Source organism: Cryptomeria japonica, chromosome 8 (genome assembly GCF_030272615.1).
Source record: "Cryptomeria japonica chromosome 8, Sugi_1.0, whole genome shotgun sequence".
Taxonomy (NCBI): Eukaryota; Viridiplantae; Streptophyta; class Pinopsida; order Cupressales; family Cupressaceae; genus Cryptomeria; species Cryptomeria japonica.
The window spans coordinates 421,861,882-421,882,765 of NC_081412.1; the positions used below are offsets into that span (position 1 = coordinate 421,861,882).

Sequence of the window (20,884 nt, forward strand, 5' to 3'; positions counted from 1 at the left end):
CTGTGGTTAGGTCCTTACCAAATAGCTGAAATTCTAGGTGAGAACACTTTTAGGTTCAGCTCTTTGACTAGAGAACTAGTACTATTGCCCATCAATGGTCAGTTCCTCAAGCACTACTTTGATTAAATCTTCAATGTAGCTTGACTTGTTGTATATAGTAGTTAGTTGTTTTCATTTTGGTGGTGCTTCATGTTTTTGGGCCTTGGTGTGTGTTTTCTCGTTTGTTTTTGTTTTTGCTTGTTTGTTCTTTTGTTTGTTGAGTCAGGGTATGCGTGTTTTATTCTCAAAGATTCTAAAAGGAAATAGATATCCTTTGCATGACATCTTGCCAAATTCTGAGAGACTTCGACTCTCTGCTATTTACGACTTCATTATCATTTGGTTAGTTTGAAAATTTTGTCTATACTCATTCAAAGTGGTATATAATCATTTAAATATGATGTTAGTTTTTACCTTCAATTGGAAAAGGATAGCTTGATAAACTTAGCACTAACATCACATTAAGATACATCAGAAAGTTTTATGTGATATCAGATAAACTGGTTTTCAAGTGAAAAATCCGAAGTCAAGGTGTTTCATGTTATCCATCGTGGCTCCTAACCCAGTTATCAAACTTCAATGTTTGAAAGTTTCTTCAAAGATTATTGAAGAAAGAAGTCATTCTTTATATCCTGTAATGTTATATTTAAAAGAGAGAGAAAAAAAAAGAGAAGAAATGATCCTCTTAAGCAACTCAAGTGGGTGTTTCAAGTAATCTCCACCAGGCTATGGATGCCTGACTGGTAGTGGAGCACAGTTTGATAGGTACCAAAGGTATCTTTGTTGGGGCTATAGATGTCTAACTAGTAGCAGAACTATGCTCAGGATAACCTTGCACAAAACACGGTTAATGACTTCACCTATGTAGATTGCACCTAGTTTCCTCTGATTATCTGCATTATTGAAATGATGAAGTAACAAATCATACACACACACTTAAGAGTTAATCATGTCTATTTCTCTTCTTGGTTGTTTGATTCATTTCTTCACTCATATTTTTCTCTTATACATCCTTTTTAATGATAATAGCCTTAGGTGTCGGGTTAACCAGAGGTTCTCAAGTTCTAAATTGCCTATAGTCATTTTTCCCAAATAATCACCATTTGTTATGCCTAGCTTATCTATTTCCCCATTAGTCTCCTTGAGTCGAAATGTGGGCCCCTTTTTTTATTTTTTTAGGTCCTTTTGGTTTTTACCTCAGAACTCCAAAGTCTCGAGGTCCCTTTTTTGGTTTTTACCTCGGAACTCTGGAACCCCGGAGTCCTGAGGTCTTTTTTTTGGTTTTTACCTCGAAACTCTGGAGTCCCAGAATCCTGAGGTCCTTTTGTTTTTTACCTTGGTGTTCCAGAATCCCGGAGTCCCGAGGTCATTTTGTTTTTGACCTCAGTATTCCAGAGTCTCGAGGTCATCTTTTGCTTGCCTGCTTCGGAACCTCGGACCCCCGGAGTTTCGGGGTAGGGTGTTTTCTTTTAAGCTCAGAATATCGGGACCCAAGAGTCCCGAGGTTGTGTTTAGGGCTTTCGTACAGACAAGTTTAGGGAGTTATAAATAAGATGATGGACTTTTAAAAAATTCATTTTGTGCATTCAGAGCTCCTCCTCCCTAGCTCCAAGTTGCGAACTTTCGGACCTCCGAGCTTTCCTTGGCATTTTCGAGCATTTTGATTCACCAGGTTGGTGAATTTTTCTTGCCCTTGTTGTGATTTCTAGGTTAGATTTCCTTTTCTTTCTTTTTTTATTGTTTTTCTTTCATTTGCGCGTGCCTTCATTTTTGTTGTGTGCCCTAGTTTTGAGCCCAAAACCTCGGATCCCCGGAGTTTCGGGTGGCCCCATTCCATGAGGCCAGAACCCCGGAGTTCTAGGTGGCCCCATTCCATGAGCCCGGAACCCCGGAGTTCCAGGATTACCTTTTTGCATACACCTAATCTCAAAACCCCAGAATCCTGGAGTTCTGACTCTTCTCCACTTGTGCCTAGCCCGGGACCTTGGGACCCCAAAGTCCCAAAATAAACTAAATTTTATGCTTAATATTGAAGACTAAATATTTGTGTTTTGCTTGCAGGTTCAAGTGGTTAGATGGACTCATCCTCCAGCAAAAGAGGCAAATAAATTGATAGACTCCCAGCCACCATGAAGTATCAGTATCAGGGACATGTATACATTTCAAAGTTGGAAGATCAAGTCAAATGGGTCACAGATACTGAAATAGGCCACATAGAAATTGAGGATATTAAGACTCAATTGGACAAACCTAGTCTAGAGGCCCTCCATCGAAGAATCAAGAGGTTCGACCTAGTTGAAGCCATTCTTTTCCCATAGTCAATACCAACACCAAAGTTCATGATGGCCATTGCCCCATTCTATAACCTGAAAACTAGAAAGTGCACAGATGCACAAGGAAAGATAGTCATAGACTTGTCTCCAGATATTCTTGGATTCGTCTTTAGAATCCCAACCAGAGAGGAAGTATTTATGGCGACTAAAGAAGAGCCCTTGAAGGCATGGAATGACAAGAAATTGGCAAGTAAGAGGTACATGAATACAAACTGGCTAGGAGAAGAAAGAAAGACAAGTCTCAAGGCCATGGAGATCCTGAGGGCAGACTTCAAAGAGCCTCAAATATATTTAATCATTATGCTTAGCAGGGCCTTTGGCAAGTCGGATTGCAAGCATTTTCATCTGTGTATGTTCCAATTCATGACCACCATTTTAATAGGGAAACAATAATTTGACTGGCTACAAATCCTCTCTGACAATATCTGCAAACAGATGAAGGAAGTCCATCATACCCAAAGGTTCATTTTCACTTCATATGTCATCTAGGTAGCTGCTACGGCTGGAAAATTTTCAAGGTTGCGGGTAGAAGGTCAATTGGGAGAGGAGGAAGGACAAAAGAAGATATGGGGGTATTATCCTCAACTCACTCTAGCCAATGCCAAGACTCACTTCAAGAGAGTGAATGATGCTTTCATTTTTCCAATAGTAATCAAATTGACAAGAGATGTGGGATATCGGATTAGCCCAGAGGCCATGGCTATCATCTGAGAGTGGGCATGTTGGTTTATCCAAAACCCATGCTCTACTTACATCCGGGTTAGCGGATTCACAGGTAACCCAATGCTCCTACCCTGGTACTATAATGATAGGATAATCTTGTTGGAGTATGTGAGGCAGCTAGTGGGCCTCCAGTCACTGTTGTCCTCAAAACATAAAACAAGTATCGATTTCTTGGTATCTATTGGATACTTTGAATGCTTTAAAATACAAGTGGCAAAGTTAGCAGAACGAGAGCTCCAAGATTTGAACTTAAAGGAGTATGACCATGCTAGGGAGTTCTATGATCCCTACGGGAAACTTAAGCAAGCTATGCCTAAGGCATACGAGGGGCACAGGCCCATCTTGGAAGACTTTTGGGCCAACTTGCAAGATAGTTTTGAGGTTAGGGAAAAGAACTATAACCGATTATATGTCCCATAGGTGAGAGATTTTGGTATCGAGACTAACCTCTCTAAAGACCTGAGGGATGATGGAGAGTTACTTGATCCATTTTATAAGGAATCAGGGATAGATAAGAGAGCCCTTTTCCCCAATAAAATGGTCTACAAGTGAAGACACTAATATGGAAAAGGTCTCCCAAGTAGTCATCAATAGGACCAAGCAATGGTTACGCCAGAGGGTAAGGCCCAGTGTCTCAAAGATAAAACAAAAGGAATCCACCTCAGGGGTACCTCAGTTAAGGAGCCATAAGGAGTATGCTCAAAAGACAAGATCAGCCTCGAGGCAAAACACGTCCACTGACCTGGTGAAGAAGACAAGCCTCAAGAAAGCATTAAGGATTTACTAAAGAAACTCCAAGAGAAGATGAGGGAGTCTGAACTGTTGAAAAAGGTTGTAGACCTGGGAGTGACCGATGGATTAGGAGCGGTACCACTAGCCAAAGTTCTTCCACCTAGGATGGCTATATGGAGCACTGAAGGAGAGGGTACCCAAGAACAAGAAGAGAATGTAGAAGCTACTGAGGAGATACCCGTTCAACCACCTTCAACAGATGCCACAAATGCTCCATGCACCACTACTCCTACACCACCATTAGTCAATATATCCCTAGGGCAACACAGAGTGCAAGGCTTCACATCTACCACTAAAACAATGAAAGTTAGAAACATTGAGTCTGATTTTGATTAGGAAGAAGAGGATCTTGAGAAACAATGGTCGTTGGAAGGCGAGCAAGAGGGGGATGAGACTGAAGATATATTGAATGAAAGACTAATCCTAACCCCTCAAGATCAAGAAGACCTCTTCAAAGATATAGCCACTAGGCAAGGAGAAACAGAGGCAGGTGAGGAAGAAATGGCATTCAATGAGGAGGTCAGTAGCAAACTAGGAGAGTTGCACAAACAACAAGCTCTCCAAGCCAATTTAGCTCATCAAGTTATACCACCTCAAGACCCTAGGCAAATGAAAGCAGAAGAGTAGCAGAGGTTCATGTCATAACTCTAGATATAGTGTCACATCAAGGTGATAAAGATGTAGATATACCACAATGGCTAGAGTTTACCTTCGGGAAGAAAAAGAGAAAAGCAGAACTCCCAGAGGTCACTCTACAACAAGTAATCACTGAGGAACCACCAAAGGTTAAAAGTCTAAAAACCATCCATCATTTGTCAAAAATAGATTCCGGTTAGGTGATTGCAGATGTGGCAGTTCCACATGAATTTGAAGGACAAGTTTCTCCCAAGTATCAATTATTCCAGGTAAATTTGGGTAAGCAAACCAAGTGGGGAGAGCTAGATAATTTGGAGCTAGCCACAAGTGTTGTCAGAGGGCATGTTGAAAAGGAGCACACCTCAAATATGGAGCTTAAGGCACAACTTGGGCAATATAAATAGCTCCTGGTTGAAATGAGTAAACCTCTACACTCTTGTAGAGATAATGACCTACCCTCAACCTCATCACTCCCAGAGGGAGAAGTAAAGGCACTAGTAGAGGTGAGATGGGTGGTTGCTACCGCCAAATCTTGGACCCAGGTAAATGCAGCCAAGATTAGGTTGTTCTTGCAAAATACAGTAGAAATATACCGTAAGGTGGTACAGACAGGTGGAGCTTTGGCAACCTGCTCCACACAATGGGAGCGGAAGGCAAACACTTTCAATAAACAGTTCTGAGTTTTGAAAAACATATTGTAGCTAGGAGAAGAGATGGTAATAAAAGAACTCTTAGGAGGTGATAGCTATAAAAACTTACAGTCCTATGTATACACTTTGGAGCTAAAGATTGAAATGTATCAGCAGTATATCAATGATATGAATGACATTCGGGACCCTCTCCTCGGGGAAATTTTGTCATACAAGAGTTTTGTGATGAATATACTGGGACCTTTTGGCCCCCGAATAACTGATACGGGAATAATGGACCAACAACAAGTTTTGAATCAGTGGGATGCATATGAGGCACAACACCTAGGATCCGCAGCCCAATTTGGTGTTGCCCTTATGGACAGATACACATATCTAATCACTCAATGTCAAGAGGTGGCAAACACGGCGAAGGAGTTAGAGGAACAGGGAGCACATGCGGATGAGGTTTTGAAGAAATATAAATTTAGAATTAAGCATGTAGCTAATCCTCCAGTCCAAGAAGTTGCATGTATAATTGAAAATTATAAAGCTTTTACCAAGAAATAAAAGATAAGCACACAATTGCTAAAGATAGCAAAGCTTTTTCTTGTATTTTAAACTGCTGCTCCTACTCCAGTTCCAATTTTGAGAGAAATTCTACATGATTACAAAAATGTGGCTCACCTAGCAGGGTCTTCATAGTGCTCATGCAATCCCCATTTTGTAGTTGTTAAGTGGAGTATCAAGGCAGAAACTTGCAAGTTAACTGCGACTCCTAGGATCAGTTCTTAAATTAGAATAGAGTTATTTCCTAGATAGTAGGATAAAGAACTTCTATGAATTGAGAAGTTGGATTCATTTGTAAGGGTCCCAAATTGATGATTTGTGGCCTACTTAGAGATTTTAGAATATTTTGTAGATTGATTACAAAGTTTAAGTTATTTTTGTTATACATTCATGGAGATTAATATGAAAAGCAACTTGTAGATTGTCTGATCTACATTTATATTCTACCAAATTGTTTTGTGTAATCTGGTAACATCTATTATTTTGAGTTAGCAACGTGGTTTAATATTTTTTGTCTATCACTCTATGAATCATATTGTGCATATCATTGGTGTATGAGAACTATTGTGATAGGCCATATTGTTGATGATTTTTATTTCCATAGACTTATGAAATTGATGATTTTGCAGGTTTTCTGGAGGTTTGTTGTTGAATGCTAACTTGGATAATATTTGATAATTGCTTGGATTGCAGGGAACTAATTGAGTAGTTCATTAAGTTGTCATTATATTGGTCTTTATTGTTATTTTCTTGTTCCCCTTTACGATTCGTATTTTATTTCCCAGAGAATCTTAAACCATAAAAATACAAAAAGAGAGTAAGTGCAATTATCTGTAACCAATGAGATTTAGTTCTAATCAGCAAGCCCCTTTACAGGTATAACCACATCAACCATTGAGTTGCCCATCACCATCAAGACCTGAATATAGAGACCTTGGAGTAGTGAGTTCTTCCGGACTCATTACTTTTCAGGAGAGGTGGTGAGTGTTTGCATAAACTACCTGACTATTGGTGAGTGTGTCAAAACACCCGTCAACAGAAACTAATGCTAGAAGGAGGGCCAAGACTAATCCCCTCATTGGTGAACCACATATGGTACTCCCAGGAGACGCATTGATGCCCTTTACCCAACCTAACCTCAACAACAAGTAAGACGACATTCTTACCCAACTATATGACTTTGCTTGGGATAATACAAGGAATTACAATGATTGGTTACAAACACGACAAGTCTTAGACAATGAGAGACAAAAGGCTACACGTATAGAAGCAAAGGCACAAAGACAGCTCAATCCTCAGGTGAACCCATGAGAAAATCCACAACCACCTCCTCAACCAGAAAATTGAGGTACTAACCTGGATCGTATATCATCTTTCTCTCCTAAGAGATTCCACCGAGTCCTTAGGAGTGGTTCTTCACCATCCAACTTAGTTGAATTAGGGCCTCCCACTAGGAATAAGAAGAACAAAGCTAACAACCCTCAATATCCTCACTAGTACAGTCATTCATACCCAACATAGGAGATCAACTGATTCCTAGTCCTCAACCTATCGTTGCACCTTTTGTGACTCAACGTCCACCATCACCACCTTCGATGACCTACTTCAACTAAGACACCACACCATTAGTAACCATACCAGGAGGTATACATGACTTACCTAGAAACTTGCATAAATTTTGCAGCAAATTTTACTATTTAGGGGGACGAATAGCTGATGAACATATTGAAGCATTCAAAGATGCGGTTGTTCGTAATCATACTGAACACCAAGATGTAGTATGTAGACTCTTCCCATATTCACTTGGGGAGAATTAATACTATTGGTACTTAACCTTACCAACTAACTCCATCATAGGTTGGGACCTCTTGGAGAAGGCCTTCATTGATCAATTACGAGTGTACGTAGACCCCAGACACTACACCATCAGTTTGCTTCTCTTAAGAAATTGCCAAATGAGCCATTAATGACTTTTAATACTAGCTTCCAAAGGGCATTCAAGAGGCTGCAAGCCCCTTACCAAGTAGCGCCTAACGTATCCATTAACTCATATCTAAGAGCTATTGACCCTTAGACTGCTATGTTTATTAAGAAGAGTGTTCCTCAAGATCAAAGGGACACCTTGGCAAAAGTCTTCACATTAGCAATTAGCATGAATCATGAACTAAATCAAACCCTGGGAGGGATCAGATATAATTTACCTACAGGGGTGAATCAAGGAAACTACAATCAACTCCTAGGTGTACCCTCATCTCTACCTATAGGTTCCCCAATGATGAACCCCGTGTCAATCTATGCACCCCAACCTTAGGTGAATCAGTAGTTTGTTGCTCGACTTGGCAAAATGGTACCAATACCGCCCCCACTCAAACACAATATGTTGGTCAAGCGTAAGTTGAAAATCAAAAATTTGACAACATTAATCGAGTGAACCAACCTCCAACTACAACACCTGAGAATGAAGGATCCCATATATCTGCTGAAGTAGAAGCCTTAAAGAAAATGATCTCACAGGTTACTTCAGACTTGACCCAGGGTGAACTCACAAAGCTGGTTCCCACTTTTTGGTACATCCTGATTTTTGCTGAAATCATACATTTTTTGGAAAATATAATTATTTAAGCTTTAAGAGGTCCCATTTGAAGTAATTAATTGAAGACAGTTAGATCAAAGGCTCTTAGATCAAAATTTCTTGGATAGAACCTCTCTACTTCTAAATCATACTTGCAATGGAGTCTCCTTTGCATCTATCAAATGCTGATAAAAAACCAATTTTACATTAGCTTTTGAGGGGTCAAACGAATTCATTTAGAAGTTTTGTTTTATTAAAGATTTAGTCCTTATTATAAGCTTTCCAAATAGTATAATTTTTAATATATTTAAGTTTATTAATATATTTTTATTTTATTTTTTATGAATGTAGGTTTTTCACCGAACATGAACTTCTTTGTTCAATGCATTGGGAAAAATAGCAAACTAATTCAAAAAAATTCTAAAAAATATCTATGCCCTAGGTATTGATGTCTTCTTTCTAACAAAAAAAATAAAGCTTAATTTTGATATATATAGAGCAAGTTATGTGTTCAAACGTACACCTATATCTAAATTATAATTAGTTGGACTTCAAAACTTAATAAAATAAAAAATATTCAACATATCACTATCAAACCAACTGCATGCCTTGGGTATTGATGTTACAAACCAAAATTTAAAAGAGATAAGTTTTTATCATTTATAAAAAAAAATTTATACGTTTCGGGATGCACATCACTCTTAAAAAATGTTGTTTCCTGTAAAAAACTACTTTTGAGGGAGATGGAAAAATCAATAAAATTTTATTCAAAAAAATTTGAAAAAAATATATTTAGAATCTACAAAAAGCATGTTACAAATCACTAGTTTACATCATCTTCAAATTCTTAATGATTTAAAAGTTATAGGTGTCAGAAAGTGAAGGTTTTTTGCAAAATGTTCATCTAAGTGTCAAAGTTGGTCAAAAAGTGGGAAGCAGTATTGTGAGTTCACCCCCCAGCTAAAGATGAATCCTCCAGGAGGGTATAATAAATCCCAACCATATAATAATCAGCGGAGCTACAATAACCAGAACCAAAATCAAAGGTACAATAACAAACCTTATAATAGGCAGTGGAATACAAGTCCAAATAATGGTGGGGTGAACCATGATCACCCGGACGCACGAGATAACCCAAACCACACATAAAGTGTTAACCTTGCTGATATGAATTTTCTAACAAATTGGTGAAGGTTGCATGATGCAGCTGCCCATTCTAAGGTTAATTGTGCTCAGTTTGAGAAAATCATAAGAATTGCTCAAGATGACTCTCAACCCAAAGATTGTTCCAATGATGAACCTGATAAAGTTAATACTGCCATGATGGTCGATACTTTCGTGTGTAAAGAATTTCAGGCTGAAGCAGAAGGTGAACCATGTGTATATGATGCTCAGGCCTTTCAGACTAGGAACAATTACAATCTTAGGAGTCAAGGCAAGGCTCCATTAACAGACCCACCTCCAATGACAGGCAGGTTTGTACCTCCTGATGCTAATGCAAGCAACAACCCTCGTCCTCCTTAGGATTTCCAAGGAACACACCCTAGACAAGCTCAAGAGCAAGATTATGTTCTGAAAGGATCATTTGATGTTACTAAGGAGATGAAAGGACTGCCACCACTATATTCTGCAAGCAACATTTCTCTCTTTGATTATATCTAATTGTTTTCTTTCTTTCTATTGTGTCTTATGCAACACTTTCAAAAGATTCAACATCCACAACATTGCCAAAACAAAGTGAAATAAAATTAGATCTTGTCAAAAATATTTCAACCACCAACATAGTTTGAAACTTCAAGGAAAAACATTACAACATCTAGTGTCCTCAACAACCAATCTAGAAAACATCATGGAATGGCATTATGCATTTCGTAGGGAAGGTGAAGATTTCATCCCTTCCATTCCTATTCCATTGTCATCCATAGAAATTTTGGCTCAAGAAATTAGGACTTTGCAACAACAAATGATAGACATGACTAGTCCTAACAACCATAGGGATTGGTTAGAAAAAATGATGAGGGAAGTGACAGCCACGATACTTCTAATGAAAAGAGAATCATTATCAGGCCAACCTTCTTTTTCTTGTGAGACCATTCAAACATGCCAACCTTCATTCTCCAACAAAATTATTCCTACTTCAGTTCAATCAATATTAGAGTCATTTCAATCTTCTATTTCTTTCAACCCAACATATCAATCATACCAATCACATCAACCCAACATTCAAACCTCTTTCAACCAAAATCAAATACCATTCAACCAAAGTGAAAATCAACCATATCTCTCCACCATTTCATCATCCCCTAAAGTCACACAAGAGCATTCCACACCATCTCTATCCATCGTACAAATCCAATCTAATCTGAGTCATGATGCTAGTCCTTTCCATGCTTCAAAAATTCAAGATCTAATGCCACCATATATTTCATTTCCAAGAAAATCCACTTCAAAGAGTCTCATTCAAAATCCTTTCTCATCAAGCCAAAGTGTTGAAACCTTCCAAAAATATCCCATACATATCCAAACTCCTTCCTCATGTCAAGAGGATAATCCAAAATAAGAAGAAATCAGTCATGAAACAAATCATGATCAAGAACAAAGCCTTCCATCCTACCTAATTTTTCATCAAGATCCCACCAACCAAGAATCTTATGATGATCCCCTCATTCTTTTATCTCAAGAGAAAGATGTTCTTTCAAGTCCCACCCAACATCCACCTCCTAAGAAAGATCAGGACATCCCTTCCATCCATCCTAATAATCCCTTTCCAAGTCACTATCAAAGTATTCCTTCACCTTCATGTCCTAAGCAAGATCCCATTATTTCTATAGATCTTGGTCAAGGTCCCTCCATCCCTTCATCTTCATGTCATAATCCTCCATGTTCCTCACAAGATTCCCTCTCAAATGAACTTACCATTTCTCCTAGTCCCCCTCATCATCCCAATCCCTCTACACAAGTTGTTCATGAACCCCTTATCATACTACAAAGAACAATTTATCAATGATTGTATGTGCACCATTTTCACATGCAAATGTGGTGACCAAAACAAGCATAGCAGCAGCTAATGAAATCAACACCTAATTTATTCCATCATCTTCTTGAAGAACATGCATAACACCAACTAATGAGATCAACACCTGGTTGGCTTCATCATCTTATTCAAATACATCAATATAAATAGGCATAGCCTCTGCTCATGTAACAACTTCAGAACCAAAATCTATTTGCCTCATACACCTACATTTGATAGAGTGGGGATAAGAGGATCTACCAGAGTTGGATTGGTTTGAAAATCATGAGGCTATAGCTAAATTCATGGGTGCGAGAGCTGGATTTCCCTTTGGTGATCCATAAAATCCAAAAACTAAGGAAATCAACATTGGAGATACCGAACATGTACATGCAGCTCAGTCCTTATATCCTATTAGAAAATACAGGTTTATCTGACTCTTCAAACAAAGACCAATGAACTACATACAAAAAACTCCCTGATCCTATGAACAACATGCAACTAACAAGACATTACATCTAAGGGATGGGCTCATTTAAAATTCTGGTACTGCATTTACATATTTCTTTGTTGCATTGCATCACATATCTCCATTTCAGAGTGCATCATAGTTGTTTGCATATCACCATTGCATGACATATAGCTACATATCATTATTTCTTTCTCATGTAGTTGCATCAATAAAGCAAGGAGATTGTCTCAGTCATTTACCTATCTGCACGAAGAGGAGTGAAGGTTGTCTCATTTCCTAGATACTGGTACATGAATTTTTTAGGATGTCTTTGGTCATTCATCTTCAACGTCACCTTGTGATTGAGTTTTATCATGGTTGGGTAGAAGTTTCACTATTAAGTCTTTTTACCCAAAATCTATCAATTGCTATATATCACACATTAGTCGTTTACTCTATCATTATAGATACTAGTTGGTCATGTGGCTAGTGAAAAATCCAAAATTCTACTTCAGCACCATTGTAATCGTCATACCCAAGTAGGTTTTATTACTTACGAGTCAAGGAAAGAAAATAACAAAAAAAAATATTATGCCAAAATCAATATCAAAATATCATGGAAAAAATATCAAAGATATATAACTGAGATATCATGCATACAAGTGCAATAAAATCTTGACTAAGGGAACATGTGAGTAGCTCTGTCGGGGCTATGGACACCTACTAGGAATGAAGAAATATTCGAGAGATTAGAGTGTATAACCTCATCGGAGCTATAGATGTTGAACTGGTAGAGAGGCTCTATCCAGAATGCTTTTGAAGTCAGAATAACTCACGTAGCTAGTCACATGGGATTTTGAGGGTCTCTAATGGTTATAAGAGTCAGAGTAAATCCAATTGCACACACATAGGCAAAAGAAGATCAAAGTTTCAAGAATTGATGGAGAATTTTTATGCACCTCCATTCATAAATCTTGGTTACATAGTGTCTTAGGCTGGATGGTTTAAGGTTTTTTGAGAATGGATTGAACTCCTATCTCTGAAACCTTTCACAACTTTAATTCAATCAGTGCATTTCATAATGAAAGACACATGCAATGATCTGTGTTCGAATAGGAAATTCATCTTCATCTTGCATACTGCATTAACATAGGCCATGCAAAAAACTCATTGTCTCCATATGAATGTTGCAGATCATCACATCATCATAGGTCTGCATATTGGGGGTAGAACTAAAAAAATCCTAAGCATTCAAATACAAAAATGAAAAAAACCTAAAAAATTGTAAAAAGTCATGAAAAACCCATAAAATCATATAAATCATGAAAATAACCTAAAAAATCATATAATGTCATGAAAAAAAAATTAAAAACATATAAAAGTCTTGAGAAAACTCCTAAAAATCTTAAAAAGAAAAATACCAAAAATATTTCCAAAACAACACAAATCAAAAACATTCAAAAAACGATCTTGAAAAAGGCACAAAAACGTCGAAAAACAACAAAATCAGCCAAAAACATTTGAAAATGATCCACAAAATCCAAAAACATCGAAAAGTCTAAAAAACTTTGAAAACTTGCAATAAAATGTCTCGCGAGAAACAAATACCCTAGCAGATATCTAGTAAACACTTCGCACACATTTCAATAAAGTATATAACTATCTTATCAAAAATCTACAACCAAACTGATCAAGTTGTCTTATCAATCATATCAATATACATATCAATGTGATCATTATCTTGTCTTAAATAGAAGATGATACACTCGAAATCAAAGAGATCAGTCTTAAACAGGGTCTGCAACTTTCTGAGATCAGACATTATCAACCACCACATCAAACAAATCAAAGCAAAGGCATAGTCAATAAAGCTGATGAGTTTTGTCTAATTTGATTTTTATCTTTTATCAATCGGTTAAGATCATGTTTCTATTCTACTCAAGGATGTCCAAAAGTGACTAGAGGAGCTATGATGAGCATGGTCCTTTTCTTTGGTTGTTGTTTGTGGTGTGAACCAATGAAGTTATGGGGAAATGGTGTTATGGGTGTACACAGCTTCATTGTTACAAAATATGGCTCAGTGATGAATATGTGTTGCACTATGGATAAAGACACAAAGGTTTGTGTATCTTCATCAATCATGTCATTTTATTTTCTCATCTCATCATGCTGATTTTATCTCAAAGATCATTTTCTCATCTAACATATTCTATAATCAATGATTTCATTTCAGCTTCTACTCACATCTTTCTAATTCCATTTTGTTTCCTCACATAAACTATTCTATCCATCAATCAATTCTATTTCCTATCATTCTTTACTTTCATAATGTCTTCATCTTTCATCATATTTCATCAATCATTTTTCTTATACAGGATTAATCCTTCCTGAAACCAAACACGATCATCTATCTTTTTCTTATACAAGATGTATCCTCCCTAAAACCAAACGTTTTGATCATCTTTGTCTTATACAGGTTGTCTCCTTCTTGAAACCAGACTTGATCTTTATCTTATCAATTCGATCAATCTTATGAATCAATCAATTTACAAATCACTCCAACCATTTTTTTTCTCTAATCAGACTCATTCATGTCATCAAGTTAATCATTCTTCCATCTCTCATATAACATTCTTCTTCTTTCAAGAGATCATTCATGCCTTTAATGCACAAACAATCTCTCAAGGAGGCATCCTACCTCCATTGTCGGGGCATACTGGGACATATTTTTTTTTGTTTTCTTTGAAATAACGTCATTTCAACATTGTATCAAAGAGGGACAAATGTAGAGACCTAAAAATGTCTTGTCAATCATGTACTAATTTATCGTCTTATTAGTTAAAAAATTCTTTAATTATTTAATTAAGCTAATTTATTCTTCTAAACTAATTTAATCATCAATTTCAATCTTACTAATTATCCAACTTCTATCTATTAATTAATTCATCATCAACCCCCTTCTCAAATATTAATTAAACATTAATTATTTAATTTATTGTGATAAATTCCCCTAATTAAATAATATTTATTATTTAATTAATCAAATTTCTAATTATCAAATAATTTCATTTAAATTAATTAATTAATTCCTCCAAATTCCCCAAATTCGAATTTCAACTCATTCCATCTAATTTCAATTTCCCAAATTCACATTTCACCAAATCTGAATTTCAATAAATTTCAGTAAATCTCATGTGCATTTCAGCATTCAAAAATCAAAATGAAATTGGATTTCAAATTCAAAGTCCTATAGCACATGTTGAAAATCATAACTGATTGATCAAATCACTTAACTAATGAGCTAACTCAACTAACTCTTTCATCCTCCCTTTTCACTCCAAATCACCTTTTTTGACTACTCAATCAATTCAGTCTTCTCAATCAATCTAGTCAACTGGCTAATCTATTCAATCCACTGATCAATCAAATGAGTTAACAAATCAATATATCCTATTAACAGATCAATCAACTCACTTAACTGGTCAATCAAAATCAATTGAACTATCAATTAGCACTTCAGTTCAATTTCTCTCCCCATCTCACCTGAAAATCTATAAAAGCAAACCTCGTTTCCCAATTTCAACCTAGAATCATAGAATTATAATCTTCAAAACAATTGTCTATCTCATGTAGGAAATCCCAGTGCAACACCTGAGAGCCACCTACATACACAATTCAAAGAAGAGCAATGGAAACCTTGTTATATCAATTGAGGGAGTTTAATTAGATTTCATTTTGATAGTCAATTGATTTAGCATTATTTCATTGTCTTTTGGGAGTATTTATAATTAGATTAGAGTTGTGATTCACTCTTATAATCTGATTATTGATGATTGAATTTACCCCTAAGAAACACAAGATCTTCTCATAATTATGGAATAACCTGTCCTCTTTTTTTGTCCCCAAGGACAAGGAAATAATCATTATAACCTTGTGTATCTATGATGATAAGGATATCTTCTAAGACTCCCACTAGATTAGCTATTGATTAATTAAATAGCTATAAAACTATTGTGGTTGGTTGGACATCAGTCATTCCTAATATCTCAGTTGTTATAGTTCTAATCACATTGATGGAAACTCCCAAATCTATTAGCACATTTGAGATTTCAATTCCTTTTATGCTCAAAGTGATCATTGGACTTTTAGGATCACTATATTTCTAAGAAATTAGCTTACTTGACAAAATATCAAATAGTTTCCCTCCAACTTGGATTATGGAAGTCTTTATAAAAAGAACCTTGATAGCCCAATTAATCTTAGGAATATCTTTGATAGCTCATAACAGGGGAATCTCAATATCAAATTTTTTTTAATGAACTCTCAGGAGTTGTGAGTCCTTCAGGGTGTCATGTTTTTTGTCTGGTTGTCCTGAAGCTTCGTGTTTTTGTTTAAGACATTTAGAGAATGGTACATTCCTAAGGGGGAGATTAATTCCTTCATTTTCAGGTTTATCATCTTGTTCATCAAAATATTCCTCCACCTTTTTTTCTTTAAGCACTAGTTTTATTAGGATTGTCCTAGTTCTCAAATGAATGTCATTGGCATCAATGACATTCAACCCAATAGTATTGTGATCAATACTATAGGATAGTTGTTGGGATTAAATATTCTTTAGGTTTGGAATAGGTTGAGCATGAATTTGAGGCTAGTTGATTTATTCATTGCTTACAATGGTTTATGTAAGACTAATAAGTAGAGGTTGGTTATGATTCCAAGTGCATTTTGGCCTTTGATCTTTCCATGATTAGAATTGGCCCTGTTGTTCACCAAAAGTGATAACCCAAGAACACCTGCAATTGATCTATGAAGTAGCCAATTCAATCTATGAAGAACCTTAGGGCTTGGACAACATGACAAGGATATGAATCATTCTACTCTTCAGGCTCTGCAAAACCTAGGCGGGTATACCTTTGATGCTTAGAATTAAACCTATTACACACCTATGACAACATCAACATAAATAGATAGATCTCACCAACACTCTAAAACAAGTAGTTTATTGCAGATGGGCTAGATCTACACATGAAACTCAACTATGCTTGAGCATGAGATAGATGAAACATTTCAAAACATAACATAAACTAAAGATATTCTGATTGGATTTTAAATTGGTTTGAGAACCCCCCTTAATTGTAAGATCAGTTCCTTATCCAAGGGCAACAGATTCATACATCAAACTATAAGTGGAAGCTTCGATTGCAAATCCATCTTCATTATTGAATATTCATGCATTAATACCTTGCATAAATGCATTACTAAGATCATTCACAAAATCATCAGATCTTGAAACTATATTCCATTATTCATGATTTATTTCAAAATTTAAATCCTTCCTTGAAGAATCCCTACAAACAATCATAACTATCTTCTTGAGATAACAAATTTCATCCTCCTTGAGAATCCGATTTGATAAAATGGAAATACAAATCTAGAGACAATCTTGTGTGAATTTATGTATGCCTTACATACACAAGAACCTGCAACAAAGAACACCTATAGCATGAATCAAACTCTATTCTATGGAAAAGGACATTGCCCTGTACAATTTTGAAAAGAACTCAAAATTGGAAGCCATGAAAATATGGAGCCCTTCTCCAAATTTCTGGAACCCCTACAAAATGAGAAGAATTGGGAGTAAGGAGAGGGAAGAAAATCAAATTTGCAACTGAAATTGTCAAGTATCTCCTCTCTAACTGAATTTCACTTTCATGGAAAATGCTCTCTAAATATCCCACATTTGTCAAAATTAACTGCCTGACCGGATTCCTCATTCCAAGAGCTTTCTGGCGATATATAACACTTCATATTTTGAGCAAAAATGAGACCCTGAGCGATTTAGTCATTTATGTGTGCACATCATTTAAATTTTTGAATTTTCGATATAGTCTACACTATATAATAAAGATGATTTTAATTTTAATTTTTGCCTCCCTTTTGGCCTGACGCCTTGCCACGTGGTGGGACCTGATTGGCTAATGGGGTTGACTAGACGTCACCGGGATGACACCTCATCACCACCATGTCATCTGCTTTGTCACTGCCACTTGGCCACCACATGTACACCACCTCAATGCCACATCATTGCCACCTAGGCACCACCTTTGTGCCACATCATCGCCACCTGGCTTTCGCCATTTCACAGACGGTATGTTTTGTGCATCTTCGCCTCAAGAAACCACGCGCACCGTCGATCTGCTTGGAACTTGCTTGACCTTTAACCTTCTCATTTTTGGAGATGCTTTTCACTATTTTGCGGACCTTAACCGGTGAGCAACTTTCCTTCATGAAGTCGCGCGAGCCGTCCGATCATCTAGAACCTGCAGGGTCTTTACCTCTTTTCATTGTTTCGCAGGGTTTAACTGGCGAGCACCTTCGACCTGCGAATCAACACGCTTCGTCGGATCATCTCGGACCTGCTCACTGGTTAAGCCAACCTTTCTATGCAAAATTTGCTTGTTTGCCTCGAGAAGTGTGCCTATGTGGGGTCCACCTGGTCGCTACTCAGTCACCTCCTCCATCACCTCGAGATCCGCACCCACGCGCATGGGGTCCACCTTGGGCGCCCAACAGCATTGTCCGTCAAAAGCCCAGATGGATTTGACATTATAGATGTGTGTGATTTTGCATATAAACACCAAAATAGACCATTTCCTAGTGAATGTGGGATAATGCTTCATGCCTGAGACTGCAAATTTTGGAGTTGTTCCTGAGTTTTAATGGCGATTTTCCTTTTGAAACTTGAATGCCTCTATTTTTACGCAGAGCAGGATGTTTGTAGAAATTATGGAATGTTGGTTTTACATCTGCTAACTTTATTTGCTTGAAATTTTTTAATTGCCCCTTTCTCCATCATGCTCTGCGTAGGGTTTTCACTAGGATTTGCCATCTGCCAATTTGCATTTGCTAAAACATGCTTAGTGTGGCCTCCAAATAGCCATGCAGAGGAAGGATACTGCTACTTGCATTTCCTCAAGACTCCAATGCTCCTTCAGCATCCTCCATGTCACACAGAAGAGGGGAGCTGGCTGGTAATTGTTTGCATTGGCTATGGAGGTTTTGAGGTTTTCAACGCCCTGTGTCATTCCACGCTAGGACTTGGTTGTTGCATTTTGTATTTGCTTGAAAGCTTCAACCATTGTTGCTACTACAACCAAAGGGAGAGCACGTGAGGGAGGAAAAGATGCCAGCAAAACATTTGTTTGAAGACCTTTCAAATGCCTCCTCCGCCATCCACGTTGACATCCTCTGCATACCTTCCAGCATACCATGCACAGGGAAGACACTTGGGGTTTTCAACACTACCAATGTGCATTTGTTGTAGGTTTATATGCCTCCCTTCATAGATACCACGTCCAGCATTGGAAGGATGAGGAGAAAACGTGAGAGGGAAATTTGTTGCAATTGCTTGGAGATTATAAACCATTGTTGCCACTTCCACACAGCAGGGGGAAACATTACTACATTTGCAATTTGCATTAACTTGAGAGCTTAGTGGCCTTGCCCATGCCATCCATGCAGGCCATGCACTTGTTGAAAGTCTCTGCAGATCTTCCTCCATTATCCATGCAGAGGGAAAGAAAGGAAGACTGTCATTGGGCATGGAGAAAACCACGCTGAAGGAGGGAGACATCTGCCATTTGTTAATACTTGCTTTGACTTTTCTACAGTCCTCCTTCAAACACCACGCACAGCAAAAGGGGAAAAATAACATTCTGATTTTGTATAAAGTTTTAAATGCTTTCTCCACTCTTGTAGAGACATTGGTATTTGCATTATCTTGGGGAGTTTTAATTTTCTTTAAAACTCTGTGCCTGCTACCACATTTTCTTTGAAGTTTTCTTAAAACCTCCCTTCAATACCCAAAATCTGCCATTTTTGCTTCCATTTTTCACTAAATAATACATTGGTAAATTTGGTATCTCTCTGAAATGTTTGATGTTTAAAACTAGTATGCAAAATATGCATCCATCAATCCATTAATGACAAATAACTGAAATCATCTCTCACCATCCCACTAGCGAATTGCAGTTGAGCCAGGTCGGGCCCCAAAGTGGGTCCGACTAAAAAAAATTTGGTTGTCACATAAATGACCTTTGATATGCTTCACGGACCTCAAACATATCTCTAGAAATGATCGGCATCATTTTCGAATCATTAATCTGCATTTTACAACCTTCAGGCAATTACGCCACATTTTCGCGTTTAATCGCAAAGACATAATTTTCAAACCTGTCAAAACACCTTTCTGGATCTCGTCGTCTGACAGGCATGTACTCTGATATGCAAGCATGAAATCTACCAAACGGTTTCTCAAGACAAGTCTCGAGCAAAGATATATTAATTTTCAAAAATGCCCAATTGGCTTTGTTGACACTGCGGACCTGATGAAGTCAATGTCCTGGCAACACATGATGTCCTTCTCAAAAATATCAAACGACCTCCATGGACACTCAAATTTGGAACACAGGTACCTTGAAGTACATACTAAAACTTAGAAATCTCAGTTCAATCACAAGACTAACAGGATGCAAACGGCATGCTCATGAAAATGGCTACATTAACTGATATAACACTGAAAGTACGGAAGACTGAAAATGATGGCTAAATGAACCCTTTTGAAAACCAATCAAACGGATTGACAGAGGCTTGAAATTTGAAACGTAGCTCATCATTTATACCAACATTAACCCAGAATAAACATTATGGCATGATGCTCAGTGAGGCAAATTTTCCACTTGTGCAAAACAGGGCTCCAACTAGCTGTCGAAACAGGGACTAGTCAAAACACACTAACTGCAAATGGATTGATCTTCAAAAACTGAGCAGATGGATTTTTTAGGACTTGAAAATTTGCAAGCTAACTCAAATTTATGTATACAATTGAATCCATTTTGAAATTATCCATGACGATCAATAGGGAAAAAGATATAATTGCTCAAAGAAGGCTACTCAATAAAATATGCATTTGTGCCTAAAATGCACTTTCAGTTCACCCCTCGAAATGGGTACCTTGAAAACTTATCCAAACCAAATTCTAAAAGTTGCACATCACTTAATAGGCCAAATGAAAGGTGTAGGACATGAATCTCGAGCCTTACCCCTTGAAAATCAACTGGCTCCATT

The 20,884-nt window shown here is 37.3% G+C and overlaps 1 pseudogene; it reads right to left on the reverse strand.

Annotated features, from left to right (window-relative positions):
• The window catches only part of LOC131075626 (uncharacterized), a 50,460-nt pseudogene extending 31,141 nt beyond the window's left edge, over positions 1-19,319 (reverse strand).
• Positions 19,320-20,884: the final 1,565 nt, after the last annotated feature.